Source organism: Somniosus microcephalus, chromosome 6, assembly GCF_052327205.1.
Source record: "Somniosus microcephalus isolate GS21.2 chromosome 6, FLI_Smic_1.0, whole genome shotgun sequence".
Classification (NCBI taxonomy): Eukaryota; Metazoa; Chordata; class Chondrichthyes; order Squaliformes; family Somniosidae; genus Somniosus; species Somniosus microcephalus.
In genome coordinates, this window is record NC_140992.1 from 171,895,127 (window position 1) to 171,910,076 (window position 14,950).

Genomic DNA, 14,950 nt, shown 5'->3' on the forward strand with positions numbered 1-14,950 from the left:
CTCTGTACCACTTACTGCCCATTCCCCAGGCTCTGTCCCACTTACTGCCCATTCCCCAGGACTCTGTCCCACTTACTGCCCATTCCCCAGGACTCTGTCCCACTTACTGCCCATTCCCCAGGACTCTGTCCCACTTACTGCCCATTCCCCAGGCTCTGTCCCACTTACTGCCCATGCCCCTGTCTCTGTCCCACTTACTGCTCATAACCCAGTGCTCTGTCCCACTTACTGCCCATTCCCCGGGCTCTGTCCCACTTCCTGCCCATTCCCCGGGCTCTGTCCCACTTACTGCCCATTCCCCAGGCTCTGTCCCACTTACTGCCCATTCCCCTGGGCTCTGTCCCACTTCCTGCCCATTCCCCAGGGCTCTGTCCCACTTACTGCCCATTCCCCAGGGCTCTGTTCCACTTACTGCCCATTCCCCAGGGCTCTGTCCCACTTACTGCCCATTCCCCAGGCCCTGTCCCACTTACTGCCCATTCCCCAGGCTCTGTCCCACTTACTGCCCATTCCCCAGGGCTCTGTCCCACTACCTGCCCATTCCCCAGGCTCTCTCCCACTTACTGCCCATTCCCCAGGGCTGTGTCCCACTTACTGCCCATTCCCCAGGCTCTCTCCCACTTACTGCCCATTCCCCAGGGCTCTGTCCCACTTACTGCCCATTCCCCAGGCTCTGTCCCACTTACTGCCCATTCCCCAGGGCTCTGTCCCACTTACTGCCCATTCCCCAGGCTCTGTCCCACTTACTGCCCATTCCCCAGGCTCTGTCCCACTTACTGCCCATTCCCAGGACTCTGTCCCACTTACTGCCCATTCCCCAGGGCTCTGTCCCACTACCTGCCCATTCCCCAGGCTCTCTCCCACTTACTGCCCATTCCCCAGGGCTGTGTCCCACTTACTGCCCATTCCCCAGGCTCTCTCCCACTTACTGCCCATTCCCCAGGGCTCTGTCCCACTTACTGCCCATTCCCCAGGCTCTGTCCCACTTACTGCCCATTCCCCAGGGCTCTGTCCCACTTACTGCCCATTCCCCAGGCTCTGTCCCACTTACTGCCCATTCCCCAGGCTCTGTCCCACTTACTGCCCATTCCCAGGACTCTGTCCCACTTACTGCCCATTCCCCAGGGCTCTGTCCCACTTACTGCCCATTCCCCAGGGCTCTGTCCCACTTACTGCCCATTCCTCAGGGCTCTGTCCCACTTACTGCCTATTCCCCGGGCTCTGTCCCAGTTACTTCCCTTTCCCCAGTGCTCTGTCCCACTTACTGCCCATTCCCCAGGACACTGTCCCACTTACTGCCCATTCCCCAGGACTCTGTCCCACTTACTGCCCATTCCCCAGGACTCTGTCCCACTTACTGCCCATTCCGCAGGGCTCTGTCCCACTTACTGCCCATTCCTCAGGCTCTGTCCCACTTACTGCCCATTCCCCAGGCTCTGTCCCACTTACTGCCCATTCCCCATGCTCTGTCCCACTTACTGCCCATTCCCCAGGCTCTGTCCCACTTACTGCCCATTCCCCAGGACTCTGTCCCACTTACTGCCCATTCCTCAGGCTCTGTCCCACTTACTGCCCATTCCCCAGGCTCTGTCCCACTTACTGCCCATTCCCAGGGCTCTGTCCCACTTACTGCCCATTCCCCAGGGCTCTGTCCCACTTACTGCCGATTCCCCAGGGCTCTGTCCCACTTACTGCCCATTCCCCAGGGCTCTGTCCCACTTACTGCCCAATCCCCAGGGCTCTGTCCCACTTACTGCCCATTCCACAGGGCTCTGTCCCACTTACTGCCCATTCCCCAGGGCTCTGTCCCACTTACTGCCCATTCCCCAGGGCTCTGTCCCACTTACTGCCCATTCCCCAGGCTTTGTCCCACTTACTGCCCATTCCCAGGGCTCTGTCCCACTTACTGCCCATTCCCCAGGGCTCTGTCCAACTTACTGCCCATTCCCCGGACTCTGTCCCACTTACTGCCCATTCCCCGGACTCTGTCCCACTTACTGCCCATTCCCCGGGCTCTGTCCCACTTACTGCCCATTCCCCAGGGCTCTGTCTCATTTACTGGCCATTCACCAGGGCTCTGTCCCACTTATTGCCCATTCCCAGGGCTCTGTCCCACTTACTGCCCATTCCACAGGCTCTGTCCCACTTACTGCCCATTCCCCAGGGCTCTGTCCCACTTACTGCCCATTCCTCAGGCTCTGTCCCACTTACTGCCCATTCCCGAGGGTTCTCTCCGACTTACTGCCCATTCCTCAGGCTCTGTGCCACTTACGGCCCATTCCCCCAGGCTCTGTCCCACTTGCTGCCCATTCCCCAGGCTCTGTCCCACTTGCTGCCCATTCCCCAGGCTCTGTCCCACTTACTACCCATTCCCCAGGCTCTGTCCCACTTACTGCCCATTCCCCGGGCTCTGTCCCACTTACTGCCCATTCCCCAGGCTCTGTCCCACTTACTGCCCATTCCCCTGGGCTCTGTCCCACTTACTGCCCATTCCCCAGGGCTCTGTCCCACTTACTGCCCATTCCCCAGGGCTCTGTCCCACTTACTGCCCATTCCCCAGGGCTCTGTCCCACTTACTGCCCATTCCCCAGGGCTCTGTCCCACTTACTGCCCATTCCCCAGGGCTCTGTCCCACATACTGCCCATTCCCCAGGCCCTGTCCCACTTACTGCCCATTCCCCAGGCTCTGTCCCACTTACTGCCCATTCCCCAGGCTCTGTCCCACTTACTGCCCATTCCACAGGGCTCTGTCCCACTTACTGCCCATTCCCCAGGCTCTGTCCCACTTACTGCCCATTCCCCAGGACTCTGTTCCACTTACTGCCCATTCCTCAGGGCTCTGTCCCACTTACTGCCCATTCCCAGGGCTCTGTCCCACTTACTGCCCATTCCTCAGGGCTCTGTCCCACTTACTGCCTATTCCCCAGGCTCTGTCCCACTTACTGCCCATTCCCCAGGACTCTGTCCCACTTACTGCCCATTCCCCAGGCTCTGTCCCACTTACTGCCCATTCCCAGGGCTCTGTCCCACTTACTGCCCATTCCTCAGGGCTCTGTCCCACTTACTGCCTATTCCCCAGGGCTCTGTCCCACTTACTGCCCATTCCCCAGGGCTCTGTCCCACTTACTGCCCATTCCTCAGGGCTCTGTCCCACTTACTGCCTATTCCCCAGGCTCTGTCCCACTTACTGCCTATTCCCCGGGCTCTGTCCCAGTTACTGCCCTTTCCCCAGTGCTCTGTCCCACTTACTGCCCATTCCCCAGGCTCTGTCCCACTTACTGCCCATTCCCCAGGCTCTGTCCCACTTACTGCCCTTTCCCCAGGGCTCTGTCCCACTTACTGCCCATTCCCCAGGCTCTGTCCCACTTCCTGCCCATTCCCCAGGGCTCTCTCCCACTTCCTGCCCATTCCCCAGGGCTCTGTCCCACTTCCTGCCCATTCCCCAGGCTCTGTCCCACTTACTGCCCATTCCCGAGGGTTCTGTCCCACTTACTGCCCATTCCTCAGGCTCTGTCCCACTTACGGCCCATTCCCCCAGGCTCTGTCCCACTTGCTGCCCATTCCCCAGGCTCTGTCCCACTTGCTGCCCATTCCCCAGGCTCTGTCCCACTTACTGCCCATTCCCCAGGCTCTGTCCCACTTACTGCCCATTCCCCAGGGCTCTGTCCCACTTACTGCCCATTCCCCAGGCTCTGTCCCACTTACTGCCCATTCCACAGGGCTCTGTCCCACTTACTGCCCATTCCCCAGGGCTCTGTCCCACTTACTGCCCATTCCTCAGTGCTCTGTCCCACTAACTGCCTATTCCCCGGGCTCTGTCCCAGTTACTTCCCTTTCCCCAGTGCTCTGTCCCACTTACTGCCCATTCCCCAGGCTCTGTCCCACTTACTGCCCATTCCCCAGGCTCTGTCCCACTTACTGTCCTTTCCCCTGGGCTCTGTCCCACTTACTGCCCATTCCCCAGGCTCTGTCCCACTTACTGCCCATTCCCCAGGGCTCTGTCCCACTTCCTGCCCATTCCCCAGGGCTCTGTGCCACTTCCTGCGCATTCCCCAGGGCTGTGTCCCACTTACTGCCCATTCCCCAGGCTCTGTCCCACTTACTGCCCATTCCCCAGGCTCTGTCCCACTTACTGCCCATTCCCCAGGGCTCTGTCCCACTTACTGCCCGTTCCCCAGGGCTCTGTCCCACTTACTGCCCGTTCCCCAGGGCTCTGTCCCACTTACTGCCCATTCCCCAGGGCTCTGTCCCACTTACTGCCCATTCCCCAGGGCTCTGTCCCACTTACTGCCCATTCCACAGGCTCTGTCCCACTTACTGCCCATTCCCCAGGGCTCTGTCCCACTTACTGCCGATTCCCCAGGGCTCTGTCCCACTTATTGCCCATTCCCCAGGGCTCTGTCCCACTTACTGCCCAATCCCCAGGGCTCTGTCCCACTTACTGCCCATTCCACAGGGCTCTGTCCCACTTACTGCCCATTCCCCAGGGCTCTTTCCCACTTACTGCCCATTCCCCAGGGCTCTGTCCCACTTACTGCACATTCCCCAGGCTTTGTCCCACTTACTGCCCATTCCCAGGGCTCTGTCCCACTTACTGCCCATTCCCCAGGGCTCTGTCCAACTTACTGCCCATTCCCCGGACTCTGTCCCACTTACTGCCCATTCCCCGGACTCTGTCCCACTTACTGCCCATTCCCCGGGCTCTGTCCCACTTACTGCCTATTCCCAGGGCTCTGTTCCACTTACTGCCCATTCCCCAGGGCTCTGTCTCATTTACTGGCCATTCACCAGGGCTCTGTCCCACTTATTGCCCATTCCCAGGGCTCTGTCCCACTTACTGCCCATTCCACAGGCTCTGTCCCACTTACTGCCCATTCCCCAGGGCTCTGTCCCACTTACTGCCCATTCCTCAGGCTCTGTCCCACTTACTGCCCATTCCCGAGGGTTCTCTCCGACTTACTGCCCATTCCTCAGGCTCTGTCCCACTTACGGCCCATTCCCCCAGGCTCTGTCCCACTTGCTGCCCATTCCCCAGGCTCTGTCCCACTTGCTGCCCATTCCCCAGGCTCTGTCCCACTTACTGCCCTTTCCCCAGGGCTCTGTCCCACTTACTGCCCATTCCCCAGGCTCTGTCCCACTTCCTGCCCATTCCCCAGGGCTCTCACCCACTTCCTGCCCATTCCCCAGGGCTCTGTCCCACTTCCTGCCCATTCCCCAGGCTCTGTCCCACTTACTGCCCATGCCCCTGTCTCTGTCCCACTTACTGCTCATGACCCAGTGCTGTGTCCCACTTACTGCCCATTCCCCAGGCTCTGTCCCACTTACTGCCCATTCCCCAGGCTCTGTCCCACTTACTGCCCATTCCCGAGGGTTCTGTCCCACTTACTGCCCATTCCTCAGGCTCTGTCCCACTTACGGCCCATTCCCCCAGGCTCTGTCCCACTTGCTGCCCATTCCCCAGGCTCTGTCCCACTTGCTGCCCATTCCCCAGGCTCTGTCCCACTTACTGCCCATTCCCCAGGCTCTGTCCCACTTACTGCCCATTCCCCAGGGCTCTGTCCCACTTACTGCCCATTCCCCAGGCTCTGTCCCACTTCCTGCCCATTCCACAGGGCTCTGTCCCACTTACTGCCCATTCCCCAGGCTCTGTCCCACTTACTGCCCATTCCCCAGGGCTCTGTCCCACTTACTGCCCATTCCCCAGGGCTCTGTCCCACTTACTGCCCATTCCCCAGGGCTCTGTCCCACTTACTGCCCATTCCCCAGGCTCTGTCCCACTTACTGCCCATTCCCCAGGGCTCTGTCCCACTTACTGCCCATTCCTCAGGGCTCTGTCCCACTAACTGCCTATTCCCCGGGCTCTGTCCCAGTTACTTCCCTTTCCCCAGTGCTCTGTCCCACTTACTGCCCATTCCCCAGGATCTGTCCCACTTACTGCCCATTCCCCAGGCTCTGTCCCACTTACTGTCCTTTCCCCAAGGCTCTGTCCCACTTACTGCCCATTCCCCAGGCTCTGTCCCACTTACTGCCCATTCCCCAGGGCTCTGTCCCACTTCCTGCCCATTCCCCAGGGCTCTGTCCCACTTCCTGCCCATTCCCCAGGGCTGTGTCCCACTTACTGCCCATTCCCCAGGCTCTGTCCCACTTACTGCCCATTCCCCAGGCTCTGTCCCACTTACTGCCCATTCCCCAGGGCTCTGTCCCACTTACTGCCCATTCCCCAGGGCTCTGTCCCACTTACTGCCCATTCCCCAGGGCTCTGTCCCACTTACTGCCCATTCCCCAGGGCTCTGTCCCACTTACTGCCCATTCCCCAGGGCTCTGTCCCACTTACTGCCCATTCGCCAGGCTCTGTCCCACTTACTGCCCATTCCCCAGGGCTCTGTCCCACTACCTGCCCATTCCCCAGGCTCTGTCCCACTTACTGCCCATTCCCCAGGGCTCTGTCCCACTTACTGCCCATTCCCAGGGCTCTGTCCCACTTACTGCCCATTCCCCAGGCTCTGTCCCACTTACTGCCCATTCCCGAGGGTTCTGTCCCACTTACTGCCCATTCCTCAGGCTCTGTCCCACTTACGGCCCATTCCCCCAGGCTCTGTCCCACTTGCTGCCCATTCCCCAGGCTCTGTCCCACTTGCTGCCCATTCCCCAGGCTCTGACCCACTTACTGCCCATTCCCCAGGCTCTGTCCCACTTACTGCCCATTCCCCAGGGCTCTGTCCCACTTACTGCCCATTCCCCAGGCTCTGTCCCACTTACTGCCCATTCCACAGGGCTCTGTCCCACTTACTGCCCATTCCCCAGGGCTCTGTCCCACTTACTGCCCATTCCCCAGGGCTCTGTCCCACTTACTGCCCATTCCCCAGGGCTCTGTTCCACTTACTGCCCATTCCCCAGGGCTCTGTCCCACTTACTGCCCATTCCCCAGGCCCTGTCCCACTTACTGCCCATTCCCCAGGCTCTGTCCCACTTACTGCCCATTCCCCAGGGCTCTGTCCCACTACCTGCCCATTCCCCAGGCTCTCTCCCACTTACTGCCCATTCCCCAGGGCTTTGTCCCACTTACTGCCCATTCCCCAGGCTCTCTCCCACTTACTGCCCATTCCCCAGGGCTCTGTCCCACTTGCTGCCCATTCCCCAGGCTCTGTCCCACTTACTGCCCATTCCCTAGGCTCTGTCCCACTTACTGCCCATTCCCAGGGCTCTGTCCCACTTACTGCCCATACCCCAGGGCTCTGTCCCGCTTACTACCCATTCGCCAGGCTGTCCCGCTTACTACCCATTCGCCAGGCTGTCCCACTTACTGCCCATTCCACAGGGCTCTGTCCCACTACCTGCCCATTCCCCAGGCTCTGTCCCACTTACTGCCCATTCCCCAGGGCTCTGTCCCACTTACTGCCCATTCCCAGGGCTCTGTCCCACTTACTGCCCATTCCCCAGGCTCTGTCCCACTTACTGCCCATTCCCGAGGGTTCTGTCCCACTTACTGCCCATTCCTCAGGCTCTGTCCCACTTACGGCCCATTCCCCCAGGCTCTGTCCCACTTGCTGCCCATTCCCCAGGCTCTGTCCCACTTGCTGCCCATTCCCCAGGCTCTGTCCCACTTACTGCCCATTCCCCAGGCTCTGTCCCACTTACTGCCCATTCCCCAGGGCTCTGTCCCACTTACTGCCCATTCCCCAGGCTCTGTCCCACTTACTGCCCATTCCACAGGGCTCTGTCCCACTTACTGCCCATTCCCCAGGCTCTGTCCCACTTACTGCCCATTCCCCAGGGCTCTGTCCCACTTACTACCCATTCCCCAGGGCTCTGTCCCACTTACTGCCCATTCCCCAGGCTCTGTCCCACTTACTGCCCATTCCCGAGGGTTCTGTCCCACTTACTGCCCATTCCTCAGGCTCTGTCCCACTTACGGCCCATTCCCCCAGGCTCTGTCCCACTTGCTGCCCATTCCCCAGGCTCTGTCCCACTTGCTGCCCATTCCCCAGGCTCTGTCCCACTTACTGCCCATTCCCCAGGGCTCTGTCCCACTTACTGCCCATTCCCCAGGGCTCTGTCCCACTTACTGCCCATTCCCCAGGCTCTGTCCCACTTACTGCCCATTCCACAGGGCTCTGTCCCACTTACTGCCCATTCCCCAGGCTCTGTCCCACTTACTGCCCATTCCCCAGGGCTCTGTCCCACTTACTACCCATTCCCCAGGGCTCTGTCCCACTTACTGCCCATTCCCCAGGCTCTGTCCCACTTACTGCCCATTCCCCAGGGCTCTGTCCCACTACCTGCCCATTCCCCAGGCTCTGTCCCACTTACTGCCCATTCCCCAGGGCTCTGTCCCACTTACTGCCCATTCCCCAGGCTCTGTCCCGCTTACTGCCCATTCCCCAGGGCTCTGTCCCACTTACTGCCCATTCCCCAGGGCTCTGTCCCACTTACTGCCCATTCCCCAGGCTCTGTCCCACTTACTGCCCATTCCCCAGGGCTCTGTCCCACTTACTGCCCATTCCCCAGGGCTCTGTCCCACTTACTGCCCATTCCCCAGGGCTCTGTTCCACTGACTGCCCATTCCCCAGGGCTCTGTCCCACTTACTGCCCATTCCCCAGGCCCTGTCCCACTTACTGCCCATTCCCCAGGCTCTGTCCCACTTACTGCCCATTCCCCAGGGCTCTGTCCCACTACCTGCCCATTCCCCAGGCTCTCTCCCACTTACTGCCCATTCCCCAGGGCTTTGTCCCACTTACTGCCCATTCCCCAGGCTCTCTCCCACTTACTGCCCATTCCCCAGGGCTCTGTCCCACTTACTGCCCATTCCCCAGGCTCTGTCCCACTTACTGCCCATTCCCCAGGGCTCTGTCCCACTTACTGCCCATTCCCCAGGCTCTGTCCCACTTACTGCCCATTCCCCAGGCTCTGTCCCACTTACTGCCCATTCCCAGGGCTCTGTCCCACTTACTGCCCATTCCCCAGGGCTCTGTCCCACTTACTGCCCATTCCCCAGGGCTCTGTCCCACTTACTGCCCATTCCTCAGGGCTCTGTCCCACTTACTGCCTATTCCCCGGGCTCTATCCCAGTTACTTCCCTTTCCCCAGAGCTCTGTCCCACTTACTGCCCATTCCCCAGGCTCTGTCGCACTTACTGCCCATTCCCCAGGCTCTGTCCCACTTACTGCCCGTTCCCCAGGGCTCTGTCCCACTTACTGCCCATTCCCTAGGCTCTGTCCCACTTACTGCCCATTCCCAGGGCTCTGTCCCACTTACTGCCCATACCCCAGGGCTCTGTCCCGCTTACTACCCATTCGCCAGGCTGTCCCGCTTACTACCCATTCGCCAGGCTGTCCCACTTACTGCCCATTCCACAGGGCTCTGTCCCACTTACTGCCCATTCCCCAGGCTCTGTCCCACTTACTGCCCATTCCCCAGGCTCTGTCCCACTGACTGCCCATTCCCCAGGCTCTGTCCCACTTACTGCCCATTCCCCAGGCTCTGTCCCACTTACTGCCCATTCCCCAGGCTCTGTCCCACTTACTGCCCATTCCCCAGGCTCTCTCCCATTTACTGCCCATTCCCCAGGGCTCTGTTCCACTTACTGCCCATTCCCCAGGCTCTGTCCCACTTACTGCCCATTCCCTAGGCTCTGTCCCACTTACTGCCCATTCCCAGGGCTCTGTCCCACTTACTGCCCATACCCCAGGGCTCTGTCCCGCTTACTACCCATTCGCCAGGCTGTCCCGCTTACTACCCATTCGCCAGGCTGTCCCACTTACTGCCCATTCCACAGGGCTCTGTCCCACTACCTGCCCATTCCCCAGGCTCTGTCCCACTTACTGCCCATTCCCCAGGGCTCTGTCCCACTTACTGCCCATTCCCAGGGCTCTGTCCCACTTACTGCCCATTCCCCAGGCTCTGTCCCACTTACTGCCCATTCCCGAGGGTTCTGTCCCACTTACTGCCCATTCCTCAGGCTCTGTCCCACTTACGGCCCATTCCCCCAGGCTCTGTCCCACTTGCTGCCCATTCCCCAGGCTCTGTCCCACTTGCTGCCCATTCCCCAGGCTCTGTCCCACTTACTGCCCATTCCCCAGGCTCTGTCCCACTTACTGCCCATTCCCCAGGCTCTGTCCCACTTACTGCCCATTCCCCAGGGCTCTGTCCCACTTCCTGCCCATTCCCCAGGCTCTGTCCCACTTACTGCCCATTCCCCAGGCTCTGTCCCACTTACTGTCCTTTCCCCAGTGCTCTGTCCCACTTACTGCCCATTCCCCAGGCTCTGTCCCACTTACTGCCCATTCCCCAGGGCTCTGTCCCACTTCCTGCCCATTCCCCAGGGCTCTGTCCCACTTCCTGCCCATTCCCCAGGGCTGTGTCCCACTTACTGCCCATTCCCCAGGCTCTGTCCCACTTACTGCCCATTCCCCAGGGCTCTGTCCCACTTACTGCCCATTCCCCAGGGCTCTGTCCCACTTACTGCCCATTCCCCAGGGCTCTGTCCCACTTACTGCCCATTCCCAGGGCTCTGTCCCACTTACTGCCCATTCCCCAGGGCTCTGTCCCACTTACTGCCCATTCCCCAGGGCTCTGTCCCACTTACTGCCCATTCCTCAGGGCTCTGTCCCACTTACTGCCTATTCCCCGGGCTCTGTCCCAGTTACTTCCCTTTCCCCAGTGCTCTGTCCCACTTACTGCCCATTCCCCAGGCTCTGTCCCACTTACTGCCCATTCCCTAGGCTCTGTCCCACTTACTGCCCATTCCCAGGGCTCTGTCCCACTTACTGCCCATACCCCAGGGCTCTGTCCCGCTTACTGCCCATTCGCCAGGCTGTCCCACTTACTGCCCATTCCACAGGGCTCTGTCCCACTTACTGCCCATTCCCCAGGCTCTGTCCCACTTACTGCCCATTCCCCAGGCTCTGTCCCACTTACTGCCCATTCCCCAGGCTCTGTCCCACTTACTGCCCATTCCCCAGGCTCTGTCCCACTTACTGCCCATTCCCCAGCGTTCTGTCCCACTTACTGCCGATTCCCCAGGGCTCTGTCCCACTTACTGCCCATTCCCCAGGGCTCTGTCCCACTTACTGCCCATTCCACAGGGCTCTGTCCCACTTACTGCCCATTCCACAGGGCTCTGTCCCACTTACTGCCCATTCCCCAGGGCTCTGTCCCACTTACTGCCCATTCCCCAGGGCTCTGTCCCACTTACTGCCCATTCCCCAGGCTTTCTCCCACTTACTGCCCATTCCCAGGGCTCTGTCCCACTTACTGCCCATTCCCCAGGGCTCTGTCCTACTTACTGCCCATTCCCCGGACTCTGTCCCACTTACTGCCCATTCCCCGGGCTCTGTCCCACTTACTGCCCATTCCCCGGGCTCTGTCCCACTTTCTGCCCATTCCCAGGGCTCTGTCCCACTTACTGCCCATTCCCCAGGGCTCTGTCTCATTTACTGGCCATTCACCAGGGCTCTCTCCCACTTATTGCCCATTCCCAGGGCTCTGTCCCACTTACTGCCCATTCCACAGGCTCTGTCCCACTTACTGCCCATTCCCCAGGGCTCTGTCCCACTTACTGCCCATTCCTCAGGCTCTGTCCCACTTACTGCCCATTCCCCAGGCTCTGTCCCACTTACTGCCCATTCCCCAGGCTCTGTCCCACTTACTGCCCATTCCCCAGGCTCTGTCCCACTTACTGCCCATTCCCCAGGGCTCTGTCCCACTACCTGCCCATTCCCCAGGCTCTCTCCTACTTACTGCCCATTCCCCAGGGCTCTGTCCCACTTACTGTCCATTCCCCAGGCTCTGTCCCACTTACTGCCCATTCCCCAGGGCTCTGTCCCACTTGCTGCCCATTCCCCAGGCTCTGTCCCACTTACTGCCCATTCCCCAGGCTCTGTCCCACTTACTGCCCATTCCCAGGGCTCTGTCCCACTTACTGCCCATTCCCCAGGGCTCTGTCCCACTTACTGCCCATTCCCCGGGCTCTGTCCCACTTACTGCCCATTCCCAGGGCTCTGTCCCACTTACTGCCCATTCCCCGGGCTCTGTCCCACTTACTGCCCATTCCCGAGGGTTCTGTCCCACTTACTGCCCATTCCTCAGGCTCTGTCCCACTTACGGCCCATTCCCCCAGGCTCTGTCCCACTTGCTGCCCATTCCCCAGGCTCTGTCCCACTTGCTGCCCATTCCCAAGGGCTCTGTCCCACTTACTGCCCATTCCCCAGGCTCTGTCCCACTTACTGCCCATTCCACAGGGCTCTGTCCCACTTACTGCCCATTCCCCAGGCTCTGTCCCACTTACTGCCCATTCCCCAGGGCTCTGTCCCACTTACTGCCCATTCCCCAGGGCTCTGTCCCACTTACTGCCCATTCCCCAGGGCTCTGTCCCACTTACTGCCCATTCCCCAGGGCTCTGTCCCACTTGCTGCCCATTCCCCAGGCTCTGTCCCACTTGCTGCCCATTCCCCAGGGCTCTGTCCCACTTACTGCCCATTCCCCAGGCTCTGTCCCACTTACTGCCCATTCCACAGGGTTCTGTCCCACTTACTGCCCATTCCCCAGGCTCTGTCCCACTTACTGCCCATTCCTCAGGGCTCTGCCCCACTTGCTGCCTATTCCCCGGGCTCTGTCCCAGTTACTTCCCTTTCCCCAGTGCTCTGTCCCACTTCCTGCCCATTCCCCAGGCTCTGTCCCACTTACTGCCCATTCCCCAGGCTCTGTCCCACTTACTGTCCTTTCCCCAGTGCTCTGTCCCACTTACTGCCCATTCCCCAGGCTCTGTCCCACTTACTGCCCATTCCCCAGGGCTCTGTCCCACTTCCTGCCCATTCCCCAGGGCTCTGTCCCACTTCCTGCCCATTCCCCAGGGCTGTGTCCCACTTACTGCCCATTCCCCAGGCTCTGTCCCACTTACTGCCCATTCCCCAGGGCTCTGTCCCACTTACTGCCCATTCCCCAGGGCTCTGTCCCACTTACTGCCCATTCCCCAGGGCTCTGTCCCACTTACTGCCCATTCCCAGGGCTCTGTCCCACTTACTGCCCATTCCCAGGGCTCTGTCCCACTTACTGCCCATTCCCCAGGGCTCTGTCCCACTTACTGCCCATTCCCCAGGGCTCTGTCCCACTTACTGCCCATTCCTCAGGGCTCTGTCCCACTTACTGCCTATTCCCCGGGCTCTGTCCCAGTTACTTCCCTTTCCCCAGTGCTCTGTCCCACTTACTGCCCATTCCCCAGGCTCTGTCCCACTTACTGCCCATTCCCTAGGCTCTGTCCCACTTACTGCCCATTCCCAGGGCTCTGTCCCACTTACTGCCCATACCCCAGGGCTCTGTCCCGCTTACTGCCCATTCGCCAGGCTGTCCCACTTACTGCCCATTCCACAGGGCTCTGTCCCACTTACTGCCCATTCCCCAGGCTCTGTCCCACTTACTGCCCATTCCCCAGGCTCTGTCCCACTTACTGCCCATTCCCCAGGCTCTGTCCCACTTACTGCCCATTCCCCAGGCTCTGTCCCACTTACTGCCCATTCCCCAGCGTTCTGTCCCACTTACTGCCGATTCCCCAGGGCTCTGTCCCACTTACTGCCCATTCCCCAGGGCTCTGTCCCACTTACTGCCCATTCCACAGGGCTCTGTCCCACTTACTGCCCATTCCACAGGGCTCTGTCCCACTTACTGCCCATTCCCCAGGGCTCTGTCCCACTTACTGCCCATTCCCCAGGGCTCTGTCCCACTTACTGCCCATTCCCCAGGCTTTCTCCCACTTACTGCCCATTCCCAGGGCTCTGTCCCACTTACTGCCCATTCCCCAGGGCTCTGTCCTACTTACTGCCCATTCCCCGGACTCTGTCCCACTTACTGCCCATTCCCCGGGCTCTGTCCCACTTACTGCCCATTCCCCGGGCTCTGTCCCACTTTCTGCCCATTCCCAGGGCTCTGTCCCACTTACTGCCCATTCCCCAGGGCTCTGTCTCATTTACTGGCCATTCACCAGGGCTCTCTCCCACTTATTGCCCATTCCCAGGGCTCTGTCCCACTTACTGCCCATTCCACAGGCTCTGTCCCACTTACTGCCCATTCCCCAGGGCTCTGTCCCACTTACTGCCCATTCCTCAGGCTCTGTCCCACTTACTGCCCATTCCCCAGGCTCTGTCCCACTTACTGCCCATTCCCCAGGCTCTGTCCCACTTACTGCCCATTCCCCAGGCTCTGTCCCACTTACTGCCCATTCCCCAGGGCTCTGTCCCACTACCTGCCCATTCCCCAGGCTCTCTCCTACTTACTGCCCATTCCCCAGGGCTCTGTCCCACTTACTGTCCATTCCCCAGGCTCTGTCCCACTTACTGCCCATTCCCCAGGGCTCTGTCCCACTTGCTGCCCATTCCCCAGGCTCTGTCCCACTTACTGCCCATTCCCCAGACTCTGTCCCACTTACTGCCCATTCCCAGGGCTCTGTCCCACTTACTGCCCATTCCCCAGGGCTCTGTCCCACTTACTGCCCATTCCCCGGGCTCTGTCCCACTTACTGCCCATTCCCAGGGCTCTGTCCCACTTACTGCCCATTCCCCGGGCTCTGTCCCACTTACTGCCCATTCCCCGGGCTCTGTCCCACTTAGTGCCCATTCCCAGGGCTCTGTCCCACTTACTGCCCATTCCCCAGGGCTCTGTCCCACTTACTGCCCATTCCCCGGGCTCCGTCCCACTTACTGCCCATTCCCAGGGCTCTGTCCCACTTACTGCCCATTCCCCGGGCTCTGTCCCACTTACTGCCCATTCCCCGGGCTCTGTCCCACTTACTGCCCATTCCCAGGGCTCTGTCCCACTTACTGCCCATTCCCCAGGGCTCTGTCCCACTTACTGCCCATTCCTCAGGCTCTGTCCCACTTACTGCCCATTCCCCAGGCTCTGTCCCACTTACTGCCCATTCCCCAGGCTCTGTCCCACTTACTGCCCATTCCCCAGGCT